Source organism: Mustela nigripes, chromosome 8 (assembly GCF_022355385.1).
Source record: "Mustela nigripes isolate SB6536 chromosome 8, MUSNIG.SB6536, whole genome shotgun sequence".
NCBI lineage: Eukaryota > Metazoa > Chordata > Mammalia > Carnivora > Mustelidae > Mustela > Mustela nigripes.
Window position 1 is genome coordinate 78,725,226 of NC_081564.1, and position 6,189 is coordinate 78,731,414.

Sequence of the window (6,189 nt, forward strand, 5' to 3'; positions counted from 1 at the left end):
GAGCATATGTAATCGTGAGCCTGGATCAAACAAAAGATAATATAATTATTGGGAATCGGTTTTCTTAACATCAGCGTCGGCACTCGGATTTTTCATCGTAGTGGTGGTGAAGTTAAAATAACCCCAATACTTTGGAGCTGGAACATACAAAATTTGTGTTCTCCACCCAGGCTAATTGCTCCAACAGCCTGGAATTGCTTAGACCCTGGGCAAGCTTGCCTCATCACCATGAGCATTTCTGCCAGTGGTACGGGAGAGTGAGGTGAACAGCAAGGCAACAGAAGGAGTTTTTCAAAAGGAAGAAACCCAGAAGCCTCCCTCTGACATTAGGTTTGTCTTATTAGTCACCTAACCACACCTTAACCTAACTGGTGAGCTTCATGATGACCTGAGAGTTTATCTCCTCCTTGGAAAGAACTGCTAAGACATTCCAGGTTCTGTAGATTTTTAGTTCAGGAATCAAATTCTACATGTAAGACTTACCAGGTGAGAAATCCCAGTTTAATTTGCTCTTCCTGTTTCTTCTCTATTGGTAGTTCTCAATTCATGTGCCAATAAACCTATTTATTCCTTCTTAGCTAAGAAGGAATAAATATTCCTTCTTAGTTTTTCTCCTTCCCTAACCTAAAGCTAGGTTGATGTTTTATGGGTGCTCAGCTGTTTAAAGGCACCTTTGTAATTTTTTGGACAGGAAGGAGGAGGGATCCTGGCCATCTAACACGGCCGCCTCCTACTCCAAATCTACTCAAAGCCTTGCTCCACTTTCCTTAGGCTCCTCCTTCTCTGGCTGAAGATATCTTCCTGTGAAGTCGTGACTGCTAACAGTATGCTACCACTAGTTTGCTCATTGAATCTGGAAATACTAGAAGCTTGAAGAAAGTAGGTTGAAAACTAATATGAAGGACACATTGTTTTACACAAGGAGAGTGAATACATCATCTTTTTAATATTAATAGAAGGTGGAGCTGGCAATATAATTCAGCTTAGGGGTGTGCTAGAATCATGGCTCTATCATAGAGGGATGTGTGGGAGACACCCATTATGGAGGGCAGCCATGACTCTTGCCAATGAATGGTGCTTCGCACAGGGGGGTGGGAGGGAGCTTGATTCAAACCAAGTGAATCAGGATGGTGGTTTGGCTTTGTGGTAAGTCTTTGGGCTTCCTCTTCAAAACTGCTTTTGAAAAGAACACTGATAATAAATGTCAAGGGATTAATCTTTGATTCATTTATTTTCTTCCATTCTTGAGCTATAATTAAATCTCCATACTTACTTGTTAACTTTTTTTTTTTTTTTTAATTTTAAGCAGTGGAGGTGGTGTGGTATTGGTACAGGCTCAGTCTTTGGAGTCTGAATTCTGGGGATGAGCTTAGCTCATCATTTAAGTAATTACTTAAATTTCTAATATCAGTTTTCTCATTTGTAAAATTGGAATCATGATAACGTAACTGGCTTGAAAGAGATAATATACACAAAATTGCTTTGGGAAAAAGGCTGGGTGTGCAATAAGAACTTGTAAGTTGTAAAATATTACAGTTGTTGAAGGGATAGTAATAATAAATATCTATGATTTAATATGAAATATTAATATATACTCCCCTCTTCAAAGTCTTTTTTTAAAATATTTTTTTATTTATTTGAGAGAGAGAGAAAAAAAGCATGAGCAGGGCAGAGAGAGAAGTAGACTCCCTGTTGAGAAAGGAGCCCAACGCAGGGCTCCATCCCAGGACCCTGAGGTAATGACCTGAGCTGAAGGCAGTCACCAACTGAGCCATCCACGTGTCCCCCCCCCTTCAAAGTCTTAATCCTCCACTACTGTTACCAGCGAATTCCACTTTTATTTTTGTTTTTCATGTTTTTCTTTTGCTGTCACTCTTTGCTATTTATAAAACAAAACCCCAGACCTAAATGCAGAAAGGGGAAACCTCATATAAACTGGGTGTGTATGTTTGTGGATATATGTGTGTGTGAGTGTATATGTCTGTGCATATGTATGTGGTACAGCCAGTGATTCTTAGTTCCTCTCAAGCTTTATAGACTTACATTTTCTTCCATTAAAAAAAAAATCTATGTTTTTTTTCTCTGACAAGTTTTAGTGAGTAAAAATCGTGATGGCTAATATTTATTGGACCTTTATTGGTGGCAGGAACTCTTCAAGGCACTTGACCTGTGTTCTCTGATTTCGTCCTCATTATAAGAAGAGTTGCTAATGTCACCCCATATTACAGATGAGAAGAGTGGGGGAAAGTGAGTTTAGTAAGTGTCCGAGGCCACAGAGTCAGTAAATGGCAGAGCTGGGAATCAGCCAGTCTCACTGCTAACCACTGGATGGCCTGTGTCAGCAAGAAACCAGACAGAAGCCTGTGATTTTGAAGGGATGATAGGTGAACCACCAGTCTTGAACCACTGAGAGGAATTCGGATTCCAGGACCTAGGCCTGTGGAATCACAGTGCCTGGAGATGTGGGTCTGGGGATCTGCAGTTGGACTGTACTTTCTCTCCTGTACCTCTCTCCTCATCTCTCCTACTACCTCCGTCACCCACCCCCGCCCCCCACCAAGACTCTGATGGTTGATGGTGTCAAAGAACCAGTAGTGTAAGTATTTTGATCTAATTAGATAGAAAAAGAAAACTTTGATTTATTTACTATAATTTTTAATCCTTTATGTTTGAAAATACTAAAATAGCAGCTCTCTTTCTTGGAATTGGACACCAGTTGTTTTCATGACAGTCATTGCCTGCACCCACCATTGCTACAGATAATTTATTGCTTTCTACTATAGATTTCTGCTCATGTGTTGTTTTTGCAAATTTCAGATATGCTTATTTAATGTTAGTGTGCAAAGCATTGCGTGAATTCTGAGAAGAGGGAGTAGGAATATAGAGATAAAGAAACTGTGGTCCTGTTCTCATGTGGCTTGGGGTCCAGGGGGAACTGAGCTCTGATACACATGATATATGGGTGTGAATGAAGGGGTCCATGCGCAGAATGGGGCTCAGGGAAGAAAGGTCAGGTCTCAAGTTTCACGTTGGGAGGATCTGGAGCTCCAGCAAGCAAATCCTGGAGTCCTCAAGGTGGGGGGGAATGAGGACCCTGGATAGAAAGTTCCACCTCTGAATCCCACCTCAGAACTAGAGTTCTCATGTGAAGAGCCTGGCGTGGTACCTTACATGCAGAGTGTGGGTTGATTCATACATTTCTCTTCCTCCCCACCAACTCCTTGCAAGCTTCCTTGAAAATTTCCTCCAAGTGAAGCCAGTTGACTTCCTATTTCTGAGACATGTTAATTCTTACATTCATTCTCTCATTTGGTTGGTCCTGTCATCACAGAGCCAACGCTCATTCGAGGAAGGAGTACTTCAGATATTTTACACAATATATTCCATAGTCCACATGAAATAGGTGTGTTAAAATTCATTTTAAACCAAGAGGACGGTGCTTCAAAAGAGAGTATGGTGTATTTGTTAAGGACACCACCTGGATTTAACCTGGAATCGGGTTCCACCATTTACTAATGTTGTGACCTGGGAAAGTTATTCAATAACCCTGGCCCTCTGTGTTTTTTGTTTTTTTTTCTTTTCCCCATTTATAAAATGGAATGAAAGTAGAGCCGATATAAAACGGGTTATTACAAGGCATGTAGTGAAAGATCTTACATCACTTTTAAAAATGGGCACACAAGACAGTGTAGGCTTAAGTTTCCCCATTCGGAAACAAGGGATTTGGATTGGTGATGGCCAGGTTTCTTTTAGAGCTGTGTGTCGGCTTCTCCTTGATATGCTTTAGTGGCATTATGCCGTGAAGGCAAAGAGCAAGGCCTGCAACTGAGTCAGCATGGCAGCTAATGCTGCGGGGGAGGAGGTGAGAGGAAGGAGAAAGAGGGTCAGGCCTGTTCCCACTTGTGCTCCCCTCCTGGGGTGGGGATCCTCCTGGAGGAGCTCCTGGGCCCCAGAGTGTTGGGCTCCGTGCTCCTTGGCCTGGGTCATCCAGGGAGGGGTTGGGCCTGGTTGCTGGGGTGAGGCGCGACATCAGCTTCCTTTGGGCTTTTGAGCGGTCTTGAACCTCACCAAGGAAACTCTGGAATTTCTGCTTCTTAAAAAAACGCCATTTTGCTTTGAGTTGCATAGCCTTTATTGCACGGTGCGGGTAATCATTAACTCCAGCTAGAGATTTATTATGCAAACGCCCAGTTGTGGCAGGTAGTTTTTTTTGAAAGTAGCTTGTCAAGAAACCTAACTTTCAATCGTAAGACATAATAGAAAATTTGGCAGATACAGGGAAGTATAAAAATAAACTAAAAGTCACTTTCAGTTTCAGCCGCTGGAATGATTACTGTTTAATTATTTGATGCACTGTCTGTAAGTCTCCTGAGTATACACACACACACAGGTCATTTGTCAACCTCAAGTGCATTAAAGCAAGAACCAGTCTCTAAATACATATGTGAATATATATATTTTAGCTTACTGTTATGCAACTTAATCTTGTGGGCACTACTCTTCAAAAACATATATTTAGTTATTTTCCTTATGATGGATAGTCAGCTGGTTTCTAGCTTTTCTGTTATAAGTAATATTACTGTGGATATTTCTGTGCATGAATCATTGACTTTATCTGTAATTATTACCTTAAGAAAGATTTCTAAAAGCTGTGTTACTGGGTCAAAGGAGATGAATATTAAAAAGGTCACATATTGCCAAATTGATAGTGTTATTTCCCAGAAGAGTTGACTAAGTTACATTTCTACCAGCTGTATTGAAATTCTTACTTCTACCAGACATTTTGGAAAGATTATATTTTGATTCATATATTCATTCCTTTTGTTTTGTAAGAATTACATATAAAAGGAAAATTTTTAAATAGCTTATATATACATATATTTGAAAAGCTGAATAAAGTCACCAGTTCATGTAACTTGATTACCTAATGAATTAAAACCCAATTGTTAATGAACTAATATATTGAATTTTCATTTTATTTTTATATCATGTTCAAGGCACTCCATACTATTCATTTCCTAGACTCATTGAGCTCTTTTTGATTCGGTAAAGGCAAGTTTCACTCTCTGACCTTTCTGTCTACAGAAAACATTAGAACCATGGGTCCAACCCCTCTCTCCTTTCTATGTTGCAGGAGCCTGAGGCCCAGAGAGGCTAAGTTTCTTGCTGATGATTAATACTTAACTGAGCCATTGAGTGTGGTTCTTGACGCCAAGATGAATTGAATCCTCTTTCCCACACCGTTACCTTCTTTTCCTCTTCATCCATCAACCGAATATAAGTGATTTGATACTGAATTTTCTGCTTGGATATCCCCTGACACTCGGTATGAAAAATTGAATCACTCGTACTATCTGCTTGTGGTTTAATTCTGGAGTCTTGCTTTACCCTTTATTTGTTTTTTCAGTGTGAGTCTTCCCCCCGCTCGCCCCCGTAAGTGTGCATCTTAGTAGAAATTTCATGTGAGTCATTTTCCATTACAGGTTATCATTTAATGTAAAATTTCTTCTAGACAGAATTTTAGGCTTCTCAAACACTAGATGTTGACAAGTCACAAAGCATATTAATAAGTTGTTAATATTAACAAGATGTTGACAAGTTACAAAGTGTATTAAGCTGTTGGATTCTTGAAATGGACATAGTTTGGGTAAAGGATTATAAATCTGGGATCTTGAACACTTTTTTTTTTTTTTTCTGTCTCACTCAGAAACTCTAAGGTGAAGTTGCCTTAACTTTTCTATTTCAGTTTCTCCACATGTGAAAAGGAGGTAACTGTTCTCAGGGACTGGGTGGGGGCTTTATCTTGTGATGTCTGTGAATAGTTGGGAATGTGCACGGTTCTCGTCATTCCCCTGGTGTGCGGGAGAACTGTGACATGCATGGGGGGGAATCAAACCTATCAGCGGTGAGAAAAACTCCTGATGATTTGTAGATATCTGGGGAGAGTACTCAGGAATTTTTGGCTGAAATTTATTCTTGGAAAGGAAGACAGAGAGAGAGAGAGACAAAGAGATTGAAAGAGAGAGAGAGATAATTCTAAGCAGGCTATAACAAAGCTCCTTTGAATGGCTCCTGGGAGTGCCCAGGTGTGGCAAGCCATCCGTCAGCCAAAATGCTGAGTAATCAACTTACGATGTTTGCAGTGTTTCAGACGACAGGTAAGAAAAAGCACCCACGAAACAGTCTCCT